This window comes from Pinus tabuliformis, chromosome 5_2, assembly GCF_031772625.1.
Source record: "Pinus tabuliformis cultivar Carrire ecotype Pingquan chromosome 5_2, CPIR1, whole genome shotgun sequence".
NCBI lineage: Eukaryota > Viridiplantae > Streptophyta > Pinopsida > Pinales > Pinaceae > Pinus > Pinus tabuliformis.
In genome coordinates this window covers 199,617,016-199,638,941 of record NC_142306.1, presented here as the reverse complement: position 1 = coordinate 199,638,941, position 21,926 = coordinate 199,617,016, and positions in this window count along the sequence as shown.

Genomic DNA, 21,926 nt, shown 5'->3' with positions numbered 1-21,926 from the left:
ATCTCTTTTCATTCACAAATCTCCATGTAGAGGGTGGAATAATTAGATATGCAGTGAGATATCCCCATGTAGGCTCAAGGCATGAGAAAATAAGGTGTAGTGGCAAGAGTAAATAGGAGAAACCAAGTCATGTTGAGGTTCTCATTGTCGTACTGCATGCCCAACGGTGGGTAGAACACTCTTGCCCTTAACATTGGCATTTGATTTTTGTAAGTGGTAATTCATTATGCAACAATGGTTATGGTAATTGTCAAAACAAATAGCTTACTTGCAGTCAATCTAGTTCCATTTAGGGGAATGGGAAACTATTGTTTTTTTTTCCTCCTCTCTTTTGGCAAACAAGGTGGACAAAATCACTTCTCTCGCTAGGTGATATTAGTTCTCAATTGTAGTTCTTCTTCTTTGTTTGTAATTGTTGTTTTATATATGATATAGTAGCTTTGGTTTTGGTCTCTTTTCTCAGCTGGAGCGTTGTGGTGGGTGGTCTACTGGTATTCTTTTGTGTGAGGTCCATCACCTAAAGGATAGCAATTGGGGAGGGCCATGAAGGTTGAGGGGGGTCACGTCTTCTCTTGGTGTTGTCTAGGATTCTTATTTGGGGTTTTGGGTTCTTTTCTTCCATACCAATTGTGTTCCTGAGACCCCATGGAGTCTGTTTTGGGTTGAGGATCATTATGGGATCTGGCGGTATGTGAATTCCTAGCATTCCAAGGGTTTGTGTTATATTATTGGCTTCCTACCACCAACTCAGGTAGTGTGGCGGGTGTATATATTGTCCTTAGGTGTTGTCTTGAAGAATGCCTTAATTGTTTGGTATCATTCCCATTATTCTACTATTTGGCATCAAAATTTGGCTAAGGACTGTATGCCTTATTTGTCTCTACACAATTGGAACTAGCTAGAAAAGTCTCCATGTAGATGGATCATTAGTTCAGGTCCTTCTTAACGTATGGACATATCAGTCTAAAGGAGTATTGTGTGGTGTGTGAGTATCATGGTCAAGGAAAAACACAGCTTATCTTTGGTTCTACATACGTCTTTGTTGACAAAGGGTTAGAGTTAGAAGAGGGGCCACATATTATCAAGAGTGGGCCTATAGAGGACAGATTCACTTTAGGGAAAATTTTAGGGGCTAATATTCATAGGTGGTTTAATTTTCCATGCTTTTTCCAAAAAAAAGATTCGTTAATTTCCATTTTTTCTAAAATTATTCTCCCAAAGTTTATAGTATAAAACCTTTTTACCTTAGAAATCGCCAAAATTTTATATAGAGACAATATAAAATTATTAGAAATTTGAATACTTTTACAAAAACATTTTCAAACATTTTACAAATTGCATATTATGTACTAGTGAGATTCGCCAAGGTTTCTAAACTCCTTAAAAATTTCCCTCACTCACTTGCATCACCAAATTGAAGACATTGTAACACATTATTGGGAGAACACTCTAACCCATGTGCAAGAGGATTTGACTAGGTCTGGGGGGGGACCTCTTCCCATAGAAATCCCCTCTCAAATTCAGAATTCCTTACTAAGTGGGATGATTGGATCCCTGACATAGGACATACGATGGATTGATTTAATCAATACATGCAAACAATGTATCTATATTTGAAAATGAAATTCCTATTAGGGTGTACAGTTCTGGACATACATGAGTTTCAATTGAACCTTCTTCAATAATTGGATTAGTTACATGGGAATACGATCGATTTTGATCATATGTTGGAGTGAATTGATTCTAGGTCAGTGAGGTTTGAACATCTTGGCATCCCTATAGTAATAGGAAGTTCTCTAGAAGATCTAGTGACTCTTATCCTAGTGGTAGGCTCTAAATCTGACTGTTTGACTTTATTTTGTTATAGTTCTAGTTTGTGACTATATCTATACAACTATTTTTGTTCGAGGCTAGTTACATCAATATATTTGTATTAGTATGGTTTATGTAGTTACTGTTAGCTCTTTGTTGTCTCTCTTGTATCTTAGGAGAGTACACTTTTGGAAATGGTCTAGTCTCCTCTATGAGATACCAAATTTAATTCTTTTAATTCTTGATGTAATTCCTTTTTTTTCAAATGATAAAATTCACCCCAAAAAACAAAATAGGGGGTAAAGGCATATGTCAGTTCCTAACTCGAATTTAGATTACTTTGAGAGTAACATTTTTTATTTTACTGAAATAGATGCATTGATTTCAATGTAGATGTTAATTTCTAATCTTATTTGATTGATTGCACTTGTTGCATTGATTTTAGTGTAGATATTTGTTTCTAATAATATTTGATTAATTTCAATGGGTGCATTTATTTTAGTGTAAATGTTGATTTCTAATCCTATTTGATTGTTTTCACTAGATGCATTAATTCAAGCGTAGATGTTAAATTATGATCTAATGTAACTAGGTGGATCATCTGCATTTCTTTTGAAGTAATTACACTAATAGTGTGCATCGATTTTAGCATGTGCATAAAGTAATTATTGATGAATCAAATTGATTTATATGTTACAATAATTGTTGGCATAGATCCATATTAAATAGATATTAATAAAAAAAGATCCTAGATCCATCTTAATCATCATCCTAGATCGATATTAGATAGAAATGAACAACAAATAGAAAGTTGACATAGAAAGGAACAACAAATGATAACTAAGGATGCATTGATTTTTAGTATAGATGTTAATTTTTGGTCTGATATAAATGATGTGCATTGCTTTCAAAGTAATTAAATTAATAGTGTGCATTGATTTTAGTATATGCACGAAATAGTTATTAACAATGTCCACATATTTACGTGCATCACCATCCTAAATCCATATTTCATAGAAACAAAGAGCCTAGATCCATCTTAAATAGAAATGAACAAGAAAGAGAAAGTCAACATAAAAAAGGCACAAGAAATCTCAATTGCGGAATGTCAACAATAAAGGGAGAAGCAAAGAGCAAATGAGCAAAGATGGTAACACCAAATGGAAATTAAACAACAGCAAAAACATTTAAAAGAAAATTTTGAATGAAAAAGAGAATACTAAAGAGAGTATAAAAGAGCATATCAAAAACAAGGGCGTAACAAATGGAAACTAAAAAATGTCAAGAGCAAAGAATACAAGAAAATGCACAACAAATAGGAGATTGGACAAAAAGGAAGAGGGAATGACAAATGAAGGGCATGAAGAATAGAGGAAGTGAAAAGGTGAAAAAAAAAGAGAATATCGAGAAAGAAAACAAATTCAACCAAATCAGGGATAATACAATACATGGAAGAAAATCCTATGAAAAAATATGTTTAAAAGATATATAGGCCAAATCTCAACCTACACCTCTCACTAATAAGAATATTGTACATCAAAAATTTCATGATAGGATATCAATTAGCTAAATCCAATTACATCATGTGTGTGATGAGTCATATCCTGAAATTTAGGTATTTAATCGAAATAAAGATTCGATGTGAATGAGATGTAAAAGTGAAGGAACTCATCAAATTAATTTTAAATGTATTTTAAATGATTATATTAACCATATGTTCAACAAAGTTTTTGTGTCTACACACAATTGAAATGATCCTAGATCTATCTTAAATATGGATCTATCAAATGTCGAGAGAGATCAAATATCTCAAGGTGCAAATGTTTCCTCAAGTTTTGTACTAAAAAAGATGTTTTCACCTTGAGATATTTGATCTCTATTGATGCTTGATATATCCATGGCTAAGATGGATTTAAGTTGGTTGCACAAAAAAATATGATAAATAATGTTGCCTAGTAACTTTTGGTAAGTATGCTTAATTACATATGAATCCTACCTATTTTGGTAGAAGGATTTACTTAATTACACTAGGAAGTAACTCTAGGTAAATATATTTATTTACACAAGTATAAAGAATATATTGAGTTTCCTTATTCCTAGTAATTGAAACTTCAACCATAAATTCTTTCATCGGTTTAAAATAATTTATTTTAAATGAGTTATATTCATTTGAAGAACGATAAAAGTTTTTAGTAAATCAATTCTTAAAGAAAAAAAAAATTAAATAAAAGATAACCATATGAAATGGATTATAGTTATATTACCACATGTTGAACATTGTTGTTTAATATGCTTGATTTCCTAGAATTGTATATTGTAAGAAGGGAAAAAATATCCAACTAAATTCAAACTTATCATTTTTAAACAAATTAAACTTATTATTACACACTAAAATCATTAAGCTTTTAATTCAAACATATTAATACATGTGAAGAGTGCGAACGAAAAAAAGTGATTGATCTTAAGTAACTATAACCAAAACAATACATATCGGACAATGTTAGTTTCACTACTTTCATTAGGGTATCCTTGATTTCATAATTCTATAACTCCCTTGGTTGAAATGATTTATCAATGTTTTGCATTTATGTTGTTATATATAATAAAGGAAACACACTTTATCCTATCTATGTGATTGAAGCTATCATTTCCCCCAATGAAAGCATGGTTATGACTCGGTACCTTATGTATAAGAAAATTTATACAAAATGGATACCAAGAGATTTTCTAAAATTGCTTCCAACTCTAGCCAAAGACCCCACCTTCATCTGAAGGGAGGGTCACATAAGGATTCCCTATAGAAATTGCAAGAAAATTTCTACTGCTAATGAAATAGAACTAATATCAAGAGACAATGGAAAGGAAAACAAACTATAAAAACACATGCAATAAAATGCAACCATCAAAATAGAAGGAACACAATGATTTTACAGGGGAACCCAACTGGGAAAAACCCCTCCACTACTTTGCATTAATTTAGAAGAGAAAGAGAAATAATTACAATGTATTGCTCCAACTCTGAAGCACACCCTACACTGTAAAATTGTTATCCTTCTTCCTAACCTACTCTAGCCAACACTTAGCCAATTCAAGCCTCAACCAACCTCCTATTTCCTTACGCAATCTTGGAGGAAATAATAGGGAAATTCTCTATTTCCTTGCACCAATCCAAGGGGAATTGATCACCTGCTTAGTGAAAAAGAAATATACACTCAACAGTATATAGTTATAAATACAAATGTTCCTTTTCCATCCACTCAACCCCAAAATTTGAACTCCATGCATGACTGGGTCTATTTTTAGCTGATTGACTATTTAACAGAGGGATCAATGAGTTAACAACAGTCATAACTACTCAACTAACCTTCAATTGAATTAACTAATGACTAGAGCTCATTTAACTGAGTTCAACTAACAATAACTCAACTAGATTGTTATATCTTAGCAATAAACTTAGGCACAACTCTACTTCTAGCCCACAAGCTCAAATTCACTAACTTAAATAGTAGACAAGGCCACATCACTCTAGCTAACTATAATCCAAGTCATCTTGTTGATGTGGAAAATTGAATTCTCTCCATTTAACTAAGGCACTAGTCAAATGAAGCCTTTTTTTGCTATAATTTCAATACTCCCTCTTAGCAAGAAAGGGCTATGCACAATCCCAATCCTGCTCCTGTAGGAATGTATTGTAACAAGAATCCCTCTCATTATTGTTGTTCCTGCTACAACAACTGCAACTAAAAAGTATCTAAAATACTGAATCAACTATGTCTCTAAGCTACAACTATCTCTTGAGCATCTGACTCCTACTAGTCTTTAGACTGTCTACTAGGAAATTTTGCATTGTTGTTGATTCTGCATTGTGCCTCCTACACTACTATCAATACTGCTATGTGATCCTCAACATTTTATTGCAACTAGTCTGCAACTGTCGCTCAAGATCTGATTGCATCAACTGACATTGATCCTTCTACTACAAAATATTGTGGGCCCCTATTTCAAGGGTAGTGATCCATAAGAAGATTATAATGCAACTCCTATTTCTCTCCTTTCGACCTTGCCCAAATCTTTGCAACTCTTGGACTAAGGCTCTATGTCACCCCACATCACTCCTATAGGTATAGTTGCATGCATGGCAAAATCTACCTCCAACTTGTAGATACTTTTCAATCTAACTCTAATATGTTTCACTTGTCCTATAGCAACATGATTTAGAAAATATTTTTCTTACTGAACACCACATCATAACCTCTATCCTCCTATAGAGCTACACAAATAAATTTTCTATTTAGCCCAGGAACACACAATACATTTTTCAAGTGAATATGGGAGCCTAATTCGCTCTTAAAGGTGACAGTACCAATTCCTTTGGTACTATACATCCCATAACATCCAAATTCTATGTGCAATTTGAGATCCTTCTCCTTTAGGCTACTGAAGTATTCCTTGTTTCCTATCATATGATATGAGGCACCAAAATCTAGGTACCACTCACTCCCTATTATTGTGCTTGCCATGCAAGCAAAAAGGGTAAAATATAACTCGAATTGAGGTTCCATAGAATCTCCTCCTACTCCTGCTACAAGCTCCCTGCTAGATTTCTTGTGCAGACACTTGGTTGCATAGTGTCCATATTCATGGCAGTGAAAACATTTTATTTTGGTGATGTCCTACTTTCCATTGTTCTACCTAGATTCTACCTCACCTTGGGCCCTCATGCCTTAGGCCTTCTTTCCTTTGCCAACTAGAGCATAGTCTTCTTCCTCATATGCAATGAATGTGACACCATCTCTAGTGTTTCTTCTGATCTTCTCCTGCACCAAATCATACCAAAGTATCTACCAATTTGGTAGCTTTTCTCTTCCATTAACTGAATCCTAATAGTTGTGTCAAGATTTCAGAAGGCCAAGGAGTGCTAAGCTCACAAGTTCAGATGATGTCTCAATCTATCCTACTCCTCCAAGTTCATCTCAAACCTAAGTGAATATGGATAGGTATTTAGGAATGGTTTCATTTTTCTCATTCAAATTCTTCTGATTTTATCTCTCAATGCTAATTTCTGGCATCACTATTGCTATGGAATATATTTGTGAGACTTTCCACATTACAAAAGGAGTCTCCTTTCCATGCAAGTTCGAAACCACATGATCTCTAACGCCCTCCAAAATAATCCTCCTAGCTCTTGTTGTGGCATTATTCCACTAATAAAGTGCTTGTGCATATGATGTTGTTGCTTTTGGAAGATCAGTTTGTGTTTATTCCCATATTCCATTATCAATGAGGAAAACTTTCATCCTTTCTTTCCAAGAAAAAAAATACGAGGCACCCTTCATTGCATACTCCAACTCAATCCATTGAAAGTCATTTTTCCTTCACTGAAGAGAATATGCACCAAAAGCTCTGTAAATCAAAATTTCTCTGAGAGAAGATCTGGAACAAGGTTTCTATGTAATCCTCTGGGACTCTATTACCATGTAGAAATTGTAAGAAATTTTCTATTACTAGTGAAATCAAACTAAAATCAATATACATAATATTCTTATACTATTCTATGGAAAGGAAAAAACACGATAGAAACACATGCAATAACATGAAACCATTAAAAAACAAGGAACACAATGATTTTACAAGAGAACCCAACTGGAAAAATGCCCTTTGTTGCTTTCCATTAATTCAGATACGAAAGAGAAATAATTACAATGTCTTGCTTCAACTCGGAATCATACCCTGCACTGTAAAATTGTTCTCATGCTTCCTAACCTGCTCTGGCCAACACTTATCCAATTCAAGCCTTAACCAACCTCTTATTTCCTTGCGCAATCATGGAGGAAATAATAGGGAAACTCCGTCTTTCCTTGTGCAAATCCAAGGGGAATTGATCACCTTATTAGTGAAAAGTAATTGTACACTCAATAGTGTACAATTATAAATACAAATTTTCCTTTTCCATCCACTCAACTAGGAAATTTGAATTCCATGCATGACTGGGACTATTTTTAGTTGTTGACTAGTTAACTGGGAGATTAGTGAGTTCACAATAGTCATAATTACTCAAATGACAATCAAATGACTCAACTAATCACTAGAGCTTAGTTAATTGAGTTCAACTAACAATAAATCAACTAGATTACTAGATCTTAGCAATCAACTCATGCTAACTGCAATCTAAGTCATCTTGCTAATTTGGAAAATTGAATTTTCTCCATTTGACTAAGTCACTAGTCAAATGAAGCATTTCTTGCTACAATTTAAACATGCTTATTCTAGTTGGACCATTGCGGAATAAAGGAGGAAATTACCTTGTGAAATCATATTAAAAATATGATTCCTTCTAAAATTTAGGAGAAATTGTGAGAAATAAAGAGATTGAGGGAGAAAAGAAACTACTATATTATAAGGAGGTGATCAACTTCAATCTCGAAAAATAAAATTGTCTCTCTATCTTGTTTAATGATAAGAAGAAAATGAAAATTGTTGAGATTAGAACTAATTCGAATGAACTTCATAGTGAAACTGAGTGTTCGTTGATTCCGAAAATGTTGTGGGATGAAAGATTTTTTCATTTGTGCAATCCTTAGAAGGTTGAAGATGAAAAGAAATTTCTATTAGAATTTTCATCTTATACTCACATTCGATCTAATTTTGAAAATAGTTGTCACACTACCAACCTTCTTAACCTTTTAACTCAACAAAACTTTGCTAATTTTAGTGAACATTTCTCTCACTTTTCTTTGAGCATAAAAATAAATGTTAAGGAATTATGATTAATCCCTTACCATATTCAAGTCCAATAGACCATATAGGTCTTAGTGAATGTTCATCATCATCATCATATATATATATATATATCATCATCATCATCATCATATATATGTGTGTGTGTGTGTCAATGCTTTGTATTAGTCATAGAAATAGAGATATATGGATAAACTAGTGCGGGTTGAGGGAATTCCAATAGTAGAACACTACCTCTTTCATATATACCCAATAGAAACTAGCTACTAACATGTTAAGATTTGCATAAATGATACCTAGTTGGGCTCACAAGCTTCCCACCAGATAAACACAGAAAACCCAAGAGACATTACATTCTCTAATCAGCATACAAGTGTCCAAAGCCTACTCTTAAAACCAATGTAGCAAAAGAAATTGTGTATTTTAGAGACATAAATAAACACAAACATTACGAAACCGAAAACACATGACCAACACAAAATATTAGGTCGTGACACCATACATCATTGTAATCGCTCTAGAGAAATGCCCATATTGGGTCAAATTGGAGCAAGAGAACCACCACCTGGGAAGTTGACCAACACCAACCAATTGAATCCCTTCAACACTAGTCCTTTTTGGATGAGGAAACAATATTTGAAGCATGAATGCTAGAACCAAGCAACTCACCATGGTCACCACCTTTCGATTCGCAGGGTACATGCCTTTCAATATGTCTCAGGTGGGCATCAATTCCAACCACACTAAAGCGCAAGTTGCTTAACATTCTCTTAACATCCTCTAGGGATGCAAAGAGGTTCTATTTCTCTAAGAACTAAGACCAATAGTATCTTCATTTGAGAATGAAGGGTGTCATTAAATTTAGGATTTTTTTATTTCTACCTCTAGTGTGTCTCGAATTTGCAACCCATCCACCCAAATCTTTAAGAAATTCCAAATCAGATAGTGAATTCCTTTCTTCTCCCAGCTTCACCTCCAATTCTCTTATTTCTAGATGCACGTTAGGAGGGACAAAGTTGAAATAGGATGTCACTAACTCATGGGAAAACAATCTCGCACCCCTTTGTATAGGCCAAGCAACACTTCCACCACCCCTTTTTCATCTCTAACATTGCGTTGAAGGGATGATGGATTCATTGAGGGGTTGATTGAAATTGCTAAAGGGATTTCCCCTACCTGCAAAAGGATAGGAAAACCAGACTATATCTTCATTGACCAGGTCAAGAAACCAACACACCGAGTCATCACAATAGCCACAAATGAAATGACTATACTTGGAAAGTAGACCATCAACATAAATGGGAGGCGACACAAACTCCACACTAGGATTTAAATCCTCCACCATTTCACCAATACAACACCCATTCCCAACTCTAGACAAGTAATGAACACATAACCAAAGGTCCGCAACCCAACTCTTTAACCCAAGCTCACTACCACAAGAGGCCAGCACAACCCTCCATAAAATACCACTAATGACAACCACGCACGACCCAACATAGAGAGAGCCTACTAACAAAACCCCAGGCCAAAGGCCAAGCATAAAGAAGACTCTCAATTCTAGAAATATAAACAATCCAGGGCTGAGAAAGACACACCCAAGACAACGAAAAAACTTAGAGTAAACGAAAAACAATAAGCTCACTGAGACATAAAGCCAAGACAGAGGACCAGAACTTACAATCCCAATTTTATAGTCCATAAGGAAGAGCTCACCACCATGTCAACTAGCGCAAAGCTTTTGCCTAGAACATCGCCTTCACGTACCATATACGAGATGATCTTTGTTACTCCCTCCCCATAGGAATAACCCTCAGAAAATAGACACCATGAGAGCCCCCACAAACTAGTACTCAGACGATATGCTACACGAGGCTGAGGAATAAACCCCGACTTTCACAATCTCTTTCTTGCTACATGTCATCACTCGAAATCACCTCCAAAGATTTAATAACATGCTCATGCATGCGAGAGAGATGTTGTGTAGTCCCACATTAAATAAGAATATAAATACCGAAAAGTGATAAACACAAAAACCCAAGCCTTGTTCTATTCGCGTTAACACCTCCATCAAACAATACATATATATATGACCCACATTCAGCATATCTTATATCTCTTAATATCTTATATCTCTTTTTAATTTAAATTTTGTGAACATTAAATTTTTAATTTAATTTATCTAAAAATTTAACTTAACATCTCCCAATGGATTAGCACAAAAAAAATTGAACTATTAATTATTATAATCTTTCATTATTATTGTTTTATTTGAAAATAAAATATTGATATTTTCAAAACATAATAATATCATTAAACCATAGAAAAACATTATTTTTTTAATAAATCCATATTTAAATCTATTAAAAATATATATAAATTTCAACCATTCAAAAAAATTACTAATTTAAATTTAATATTTATTTATCATACATCTTTTAAGTTAAAATTATATTTTTTTCCAAATTTTTTCTATTTCTCAAAGATTTTAATATTTTCCAAATTCCAAATTCAAAATACTCTTTCAAAAACTTATTATTTTCTTTCTTGGTACAGAATACAAATCTCTTTCATGCTGCAAGTAAAAATGAAAACATAATATCGAACCCTAGCACCATTATTAAAATGGCTTGGACGACCATCGGAACCAACACGTGGCTCTCTCTCTCACATTATATGCTAATGTGGGGCACGGCTCTCTCTTCCACTATATGCCAATGTGGTGTAGGGCTCTCTCTAACATTATATGCTAGTGTGGGGGCATGGCCTGTTATTTATTCACCGATTTGAGTCAATCATTTTATCGTTATCTATTAGAAAACCAGATCTGCTGAGAATACACATAATCTATTTAGCTAATACGTACGTGGGAATCTCAAGATTCTCCTGCTGCACGTGTTTGAAAGCGCCAAACATGGCCCGGATTTTGACAAAATCACCGCTCCATCTTGAAGAATATTGAATATTCCACCATTTGCTGTTTGAATTGTTTATGTTTCAGGCATGGCTGCTTGTGAATTCTTTATGTTGCCGCCATGGCTGCTTGTGAATTCTTTATGGTTCAGCCATGGCTGCTTGTGGCGTCCGATTCCTTTCGCCGGAGCAGCCGCCGCCAACAGTGCCGTCAGACACTCCGAGCAAAAATCTCACGCCAGAATGAATTTATAATTAACTAATGAAAAGAAAAATAAAAATAAAAATTCCACGCGCAGCCCGGGAGTGCATCCACCTGTCACCGAGTGGCTCCTCCACATGTCAATTTCACAAATAAATAAATATGGGATTTGCCATAATAAAAAGGCGATTAGTATAGCTGTAGATGCCACCTACCTGTAAAAGTCTTTCTTTATGTCAAACTCCATGGGATATGTGAGGGATTTTAGGTAGACTTTGTCTTCATGCAGGTATATCTAGAGTTAAGGGTTGACCCATGTCTTGTCCTATTTTCAAAGTTATATATATATATGTGTGTGGGGATAGAGTTGAGGTATGTGCAATTTAATTAAATAATAACCTAGGAATGTTAATGTTTTATTGTGTATAATGACAGGTGGGTAAAGATGTAAAAATGGGTTATATTTGTTTGAATATAATTTTAAAGTGGTATAAAGATAAAGAAATTTTGATACAATGTTAAGATTTTTAATTTGTTTAATATAAAATAATATTTACAAATAAAAATAATCATTCAAATCCATATAAATAAGAATTATAGCATTATTATGTTTTTTTAATGTAAAATTTTCAAGGTATTAAATATTTATATCACTCAATACAAAAGATGAAAATGAATTTTAAAGTATGCTTTATTTTAGTTGTTATATTTATATTTTTAAAAAAATTACAAAGACATCATATCAAAGAAAAAAGATTTATTTTCTTTTGAGGTTAACAATACATAGTTTTTCCGGGTACATTTATAATTAAAAAAAAAAAACATAAATATTATACAAATGCCGAAAGCCTTATTCTCTTCTAAGGTTGGTAACACATAGCTTTTTTCTTGGAATTCCAAGTATAAAACATCATTTTATTATCTATATCAACTTATCTTTTGTTCCTTGTTGTTATAATGGATTGCATTAACATGGATGAGCTAGTGCCTAAGTCTCACTAATTATGAAAATCACTATCAAAACCTTTAGTGGGTCCACTTTTCCACACATCCCATTTTATTAATTGAGATTTTAGTGGGTCACTTTTTGGTCACAGGTCCCTATGACCTTTGGGTAACTTGATTCATTGATCTTTATTAGCCATCAACCAACCCTTTCATTTTTGGGGGGTTTATTGACCTTCTCTCCACACTTTTGAAAAGAAGTCACAAAGGTCAACAACAATCATCTTGATAAAATGGTATTTATTACTTTTGTTTTATTTTGATTCTTTCTACAAACTCTAAAAGAGGGATTCCAAGGATGAGTAAGATCATCGTGAATTCAATGATCTCCTTTAACTTTGGGACCTTTTTCCAATTTAAATTCCACCTCTTTTTGCAATAGACATTATATCTTTTTTAATATTTTTATTGAATTGAAATAGTTATACTTTCATTAACATCATTTAAAGAAAGATACTAATTTTTCATCTCATATCTTATTTTTTTCCTTATCCCAACATTCAAAACATAACACCCTTAAATCTTCACCCTATTTACATCTATGAACATGTAACCTTATTTACACAATATTCTTTTGAGTACCTCTATCTAAAAAGTGTCTTTTGATCCTATCTGAATTTTATACAAACAAACTAATATAATAACAAAATATTCTTTTATTAATATAAAATTATTTAATTCCTATAAATTCTCTTAAATTAAATTTGATTTCTTATTAATAAATAAAACATCCCAACCCTTATATTATTACCAAAAAAATAAAATAAAGTCTATCTACAAAATAGTTTTCTATCATACTTATTAATTTTATTTCCTTTTTATACCAACAAACTCATACTAAAAAACAATAATGATAAAATTTTATTTTCTTTAATATAAAATTATACTTGTCATTAATTCTATTTGATTTTTTATACCAACAAACTAACAAAAAAACCATAATAATAAAATTTTATTTTTATTAATATAAAATTGCTTAATCCATATAAATTCTCTTAAATTAATTCTTATATTTCTAATTAAAAAATAAAACATCCCAAACCCTATATTACTACATCAAAAGAGCCTAAGTAGTCCTCTATAATGCTTTTAGCCTAGTGCATGGATCCCAAAGAGGCTATTATTATAAATGGGAGGCATCCAACCTCTTTGACTTTAATGAAACCCCTTTCAATATCAATATCAATATCGCTTTGTATTATCGGTGGCCAGCTCCATGTTATATGTACAAAATTTCATCAAATCTCCACGGAGGTTGTAAAAATATACCTCGTATATCCTCTTATCAGAATTTAAATAACAAAGGTAGGATTCGGCTGATAAATTAGATCACTAAAATCTTAATTTATTTCTCAACAAAATGGACTTCTAATTTAAATAACAAATGTAGGATTCGGCTGATAAATTAGATCATTAAAATCTTAATTTATTTCTCAACAAAATGGACTTCTATTAATCTTATCGACTCCCTTCAGATCCCTCGTATATGTTTTTCGATGTGAATTATTTGACTTGCGACGGATTTTCCTTTTGTTTTGGAATATGTTGTCCCATTCTCCAACTATGTCCATATCATATTTTTCTAACATAAAGAATCTTCCCTAATGTTTCTTATTTATTATTCCATAATAGATAAGAATATTTCCAAATATATTTCCAAATGGTTCATATGTATTGTTACATAATACATATTTAATATAATATAATATAATTCATTTGATAAGGCACAATTTGCAAAAGGGTGATATATAGAAAAAGAATGAGAGTTCAAACATAATTTTGTTTTTTTATAGCACTTATATTAATCATGAGATTAAATTTATAATTTGGAAATCAAATTAGAATGATACTCTAAATGTTTCATATTTAATGTTACATAATTTATATTTAATGTAATTCATTTTATAAGGGACATAATCATGAGATTAGATTTATATTTTGGATATTAAATTAGATTGATAGTCCAAATGTTTCATATTTAATGTTATATAATTCATATTTCATGTAATTTATTTTATAAGACACAAAGGCAAAGGGTGGTACATTGGAAAAAAATTGAGAGATTGAACATAATTTTGTGTTTTAAGCATTTATATTATTCATGAGACTAATTTGGAAGTCAAATTGGATTTGTAGTCATTTGAGGTGATTTTGAATATATATATTTTTTAAATAAAATTTATAAAATTTTAGTTTTTTAAGGAAAATTTATTGCGAAATAGTTTTTTCTGAAATCTATCTAGCATATGCATATACAAACAATTCCATCATTTAGTAGATCCATAATTCTTTGAGATAAATATAGGGAATTTCTAATATAAGAACATAGATATATATATCACTAAATACAAAACTTAACCTAATTAGGCGCATAAGTTTCTTCTCTCAATTTTGGTTACAATTTATTTTCTTTTTATTTGAGTATGAATAATTCTCCACAATTACTAAAAAATATTGAGGAGATACCAATAAAGTATCTCTAGAAAGTCATTATGAATATATAGAATCATTTGAGAAACATAAGGAAAAAGAGAGAAGTCAAATTTCAAACAATATTAGAGGTAGTGGTCAAGAATTAGTTTGCATCCTTTGAAGACAAATTCAAAAACACATAGTCAATAAAATTATAGGTTTGGAGAATAAACTATATAAAATGGAGTTTAGTGTACTAGAAATAAAGAAAATCCAAGAAAATAAACATTCAATGCAAAAATAAGTGGTCGATAATTAAAAAAATATTAAAATAAAAAGCATTATTAAAGACCTAGAAGAAATGTTATATAATAACTTGGCCCAAAATAGTCTAAAAAGTAAATGGATGTCTTGAAATCTATCAAAGAGGGAATAAACAAGTTTTTAATGTTAGAAAAAGAGTGTACAAAAGATCCTTGAACCTCATAATCATTAGTTTGAAATAGGGGAAAGAAGGACATGCTAGTTCTAGTCAAGGATGAAATACAAAATACACTACAAATTGAAACAACTTGTCTCATAGAAGTAAGAAGCTAGGAAAAATAATTGAGCATAAAATAAGTTAAATTGTGTTAATGTAAGTTCCAATGACCATAAATTTTGCACACTTTGTAAAAATATAAATCTAAAATGTTAAGGAATATTTATAAATAAAGAACTCATTTCAAAAGATAAATACAAATGAAGTGTGAAGCTCAAAAGGTAAAAGAATCTAGGAAGGAAGAAAAATGGGCAATATTTAGAAACAAAAAAGATGTAATTAGCAATAGATATCAAAAAGATAATAACATTACTAAGAATTTGGGACACTAAATCCTCTTCTACAACTATCATTTCTTTCCATGCAGCCAAGGCCCCATGTAAGTTGAATCCTAAGTAAAATTGATATTATATTTCTTATTGAAACTTGGGAGCATGAAGAATGCAAAGTCCCTAACATAGGATGATTTGTCTTGTTTGGTATATAATAAGAAATCTTACCACAATGGGATTAAAGGTATATCCTGTTATGTAAAGAAAAATAGTTTACCTCATATTAGGCTTCGAAAGGAAAACTCTTTAAATTAATACATGTGGATATATTTTACATATTGATGATAAGAATCATTATATAATAATATGGTTATTTTTTCCTATTAATTATACCTTTTATAAGAAAAAAAATCTAGATAAAAAATTGATATGATTCTTGGGGGCTACGATCTAGAAGGTTTGAATGATGAGAGAGTAGGAGAAAAAACAAACATATCTACCATTAAACTAATCATAAGAAAAATGATAAAAATACAACAACTAAATACATCACAAAAATGTGAAAAGAGATAGAGAGAATTAGAGAAGAATGATTCCATTAAGAAAATCCATTACATGCAATGAGGTCAATTTTGGGACCTCTCCTTCCTGACCTCCACTCTCATCACATTTCCTTCAAATAAGGTGTCTTGTTGGAAAAGTCAACTTTTGTTAGGTTTTACTCCATTAATTATATATCTTTGAAGTTCCCTTTATAATTAAAATATGAATTTATGACTTATGCATCTGAACTTAGACTATAATCCCCCATAAGATTTGGATTAATATTCCCCCTTAGAAAGTGATGGTCCACATCATTCACCCATGTTAAAAGCTTAATAATCCATTATGTTCACTATACTATCATGATTACAATTTGTTGTGAGTAAATGAAGAGAAAGGTTTTGTTTGGCTAACCCTTAACTATGGGTTTGTGGATGACCCATAAGCATCATGATTACAATGTGCCAAATGCCAATGAAGAGAATGGCATTGTGTGGTTAACCCATAGCTGTGGTTTTGTGGTTTTCCCATAATTGATTTAGAAATAATAAGCTCGAAGAAGGTTTTTTTGTGGTTTGCCCATAATCTTTGTTTTATTTATTTTATTTTCTTTTCTTTCTAACAATGGACCTCTTGTTGCACCTTCGCAGATAATGTTTTGTTATAGGTGATGAAATAAAATTATGTTAAATACCCATTTGAGGTATTAAGCATACTTTTCCATTGATATAAGATACTTTCTTTGTAATGATCTGTGGAGTGAGAAAATCATCCTTGAAACTCAAGGTATGTGTGGTTGTGTTGTTTTACAGAGATGTGTGACTTATATTTATGATATCCCTTAAAGAAGTAACTGGAATCAAATTCTTATATAAGACTCTTTTGAGATAATAAAAAATCCTTTAAAATGAGTTATTATGCACCCTATAAAATTATTTATAGTGGTCATGGCACCATCATGAAGTTTATTGAAGATTATTACTCTACATTCCGTCCATTATTATGTTTATATGGTAGCCATACCATTGTGGATAAGTTGAAAAATGACATAATTGAGGTCACCAAAGCATCTAGATGTTGCATGTAGATTTTTTAATCTATGGCATGGTTGTATAAATTTGCAATAATGTTGAATATGAGAACACTGAGTGTAGAGGGCCACAAAATATGCTAAGGATTTGTAGAGAAAGATTCTATAGAGGTCATGTAACCTTTGTGGGAAGCATGAAAACCCCAAAATTTCTAAAATGTTATATATCAATGATGTGGTGGATCCATGTAAGGATGTTCCTACTATGGTGAATGAAGGTCTAAGGGTAGAAAGACCTTGTAAGGCTTGTAAAATAGCTATGATACTTACAATTATGGCCCAACAAATGGATTCCAAGGTGCTAAAAGGAGGGTGGAGATCACTTCAAGAATTGGAAAGAAAAATATCATTCAACCCATGGTTCCAATGGAGTGGTAACCTACTATGATACCAATGATTCAAATATTGGGGACTAAGAGCCAAAAGGATTCGGAATGTCGAGATAGGAGGAGAGAAAAAGCACATATCTATGATGAAACTAATCATAAGATCATTGATAAAAATGCACAAACTTCATGCAGCATAAAAATTTTGATGAAAGAGAGAAAGAGAAATAATTGGAGAAGAAGGTCTCCATTAAAAAAAACTATCACATGTAATAAGTCCAATATTGGGACCTCTCCTTCTTGACCTCCACTCTCATCCCATTTCCTTCTTATAAGGTGTCTTGTTGATGGAGTCAACATTTAATCAGGTTTGACTCCATCAGTTACATATCTATCAAGCTCCCTTTTACATTAGAATATGATTTATGACTTGTGTATTCAAACTTAGATTATAAGCTCCCATAAGATTCATACATAAAATGTGCTTAAAGTGACTTAAAATAGGTTGAAAATAGCAACAAGCAATGCTAAATATAGAAGTGCTAAATTTAGTATTGCTATAAATAGCATTTCAGGATACCTTCCTATTTAGTTAGTCCCTGAACTAAAATAGAGAAGTAAAATTTGAATTTGATCTTAGCAGTTGTTTGTAAAATAATTATTTAATTCATCTTGAGTTAATTAGTTATAGAAAATCAAACATGAAGTCTATGTGGAGACATGCAACAATTTCTCCATTGATTGAGGAATTTATCCATCAGTTAAAGAGATAAGGATGAGTTGTAATTAGTTGGCTCAGTTAACTGAGTCAAGTCTAGTTAGATTAGTTCAAACAGTTTGTTGAATTAATTGTGAGTTCAGTTAGTTAATGCATGCATGCATGTAATTGTTGCACTTCAGATAATTGAATATTCTCTCATAAATAACTCATGCATGTCAGTTCAGACAGAGACCCAGTTGAGATCAGATGGAGGGACACTGTACTATTAGTTGCATGAATATTCCATTATGAATATCTCTTGCATGCAGAAGGAATTCATTCCTTGGAGATTGCATAGTTACTTCTTCAGTTTAGTGAATGTGTGATGAGGCCAATCACACAGGTGGAATCATTGGACCACAAGAAAAACTGCGCAAGGAAATAGGAGGCTTGGAGGGCTGAGGGAAGGCATATCTAGTGTCTATTCAGCCTGTGAGCTATATTATTTTTTTGCAGAGAGAGCAGGATAGCTTGTGACCTGATTCTTTTTGTAACTTGAACATATTTCCACTTGTATGATAATACAAAGATTGAGGTTTTAGGCTGAGGCTTTCCCCGGGTTATGCTTCTATGTTCATGTGTGATTGATTTCTCATTCTCAGTTATATGTATTCTAATTGATCTTGCTCATATTCGATTAAACTTCCGCAAAGTTTGGTGTACAAGTAGATCTTATATTTCACTTTAGTATATTGCATAATCTATTGATCTACAGTGGGAATTTCTACAACATTCATAGGTTGAGAAATTAAGGTTGTATCATCTTTAGAAGACTTTAATTTTAAAATAGTAACAGAAAGATGTTATATTGAACAATAATTCCAACCGTAATCCTTTATATCTATATGAAGACCTCGTTTTAGCTAACCGATACAAAAGAAACTTTGACGAGATGGCCAAGAATTTGTTTGCATCCAAGATAATTAATCATTTTAGTTCTCAAGATATGAGAATTTTTTATGCCATAATAAAGTGTTTGAAATCTAGATGGGTGACTTATCCTCATGGATTTGACAACAATTCCATAGATTATGTGATATCTGATATCCCCATTTACAAAAAGATAGTAAATTTTGACATCTTAAAAACCCATGAGCTTGAATTGAATCATTGAATGTTAACCATTACTATAAATTTTATTAGAGACTAAGGCCACATAGAAGAGAATTATAATAACAAAAGCACTTGATCTTCAACAAGAGGAAAGATAATGGTTTTCTATAGGATTTAAATAATGACTTAAATATCCAATAAATTAAGGACAATATTGAAAGCCTCTATCACAACTTTATGCTAACCCTCTCTACAAAATTAAAAACATCTCTATTAAGGTGTCAAGAAAAAATGAAAATAGATTAATCAACCCTTGTTATGATACAATGTAATATTGCTAGAAAACCCATTAGGGATGCTTTTAATGTATCCCTAAAATCTAATAAGATAAATAGATTCAATGCCTTGATTAAAATAAAAAATAACGTCATCTATAAATAGAAAGCAAGAGAACCTTTTACATTTCTATAAGTTATATCTTATGAAATTATAGAGGTAATTTTTAACTTGTAGATTTATAAATAACAACATGACTCCTTTTACAAACGATATTTCCTACCTAAAAAAGCTTTACGAATCCCCTAATTCCATGAACAACATTTGAATCCTTTTTATAAAGAAATATTTTTTTCCTTTAGATGGCATGGAGATTAGAGTTAATAACCTCACAAAATACAATGCTAAGGACATTGAAGGCTATCAAGATTAAATCCTAAAAAATGGAGGGAGCATCCTTATCCCTTACATTCACAAACTCTTCAATTTACTAGTCAAGAACGGTTTCCATAAACCATGGATTCGAAGTCTCATTATTTATATTTTTAGAAGTGAGGATAAAGTAATACCTCTAATTATTGTACAATTATGTTCACCTTTGTTTTAGCCAAGTTATGTATACATATTCTAGAAAATATATATTTAGCATATGGCTGGAAATTCTTGGAAAAAAGAGCTCTTGGCCAAGTTGTATAGTAGGATCTATTATTCAACTATGACCACCATGTTATGTTTGGTATCATCAAATAGGATTTTTTCAAATAGAGTAAATATCATGTATTACTTCATTGAATTTAGAAAAGTGTTTAACATAATTCCTAGAACTAACTTCCAAAATTGATTAGAAGAGATAAAAGTTCCATTTGAGTTGATAGTTATCATGATAAGGCTATATAAGAATATTATTTCCAAATTTTGGAATATTGAGAGATGGTCAAAGGAATTCATTCTAATCTAGGAGTTAACCAAGGTTGTCCCATGTCCCCTACCCTTTTTGGCATATACATAAATAAGTTAGAGGGTTTCTTGGAAGAATCAAGCTGCATATACACATATCTAGCTATAATATCATCATCCTTATTCTTCATGTTGATGATATGATTCTTATGGAAAATATTCGTTATGATATCTACAAGAAACTAAATACCCTCAACGATATTTTCTCTATGATGGGAAAGACTATTAACACTAATAAAGAAAATATTATGATAATCAAATCCAAACAATTCAAATATGATTATCTCATCTGTGACAACCATAACATAGAGGAAGCGACTTCATACAAATATATCAAAATAAATCTTCTTTATAAGCTGAATTGGAATCATAGCTTTTAGAAAAGGATAATTGGAGGATTAAAATATTATTATGGACTTAAAACAACTGTAAAGTAATGGACCTTTTTCTTTGGGATAAGAAGAAACTCCTTTTTAAGAATATCATCACTCTTGTTATCTTACATGTGTGTGAAGCTTGAGGTTTTATCATCTCTATAGAGTCATGGAGAAAGATAGGGAAAATCCAAAAGACTTTACAATAAATACTCTTCAAATTAAAGGAAATACACACTATCTCATCCTCCTCATAGAATCACCATAGAAGTGAGTCTTTACACTAATAAAGAGCATGGCTATGACTAGGTACTTAATGTATAATAACAAGATGGACAACATCAAAGACAAGTTAATTCCTAATGTTGCTTCAAAATCTAGTTAAGACCACCTATGGCTTAAGCAAGGTTCGCATAAAGATGTCATTTTTTGGCTAAAACATTGAGAGATTGAGGAAGAGGCCTCTCTACATAATAATGATATTATTTAAAATATTATCACATATGAATTTAAGAAGAAATCATGGTGCAACAAAGAATTGGAGGATAAGAGAAAATTAAGATCCTACATGGAGGTGATCAACCTTAATCTAGAACAAAAACAATATCTCTCTATTTTGACTAGGATAAAGAAGAAAATGAATATTTCTAAA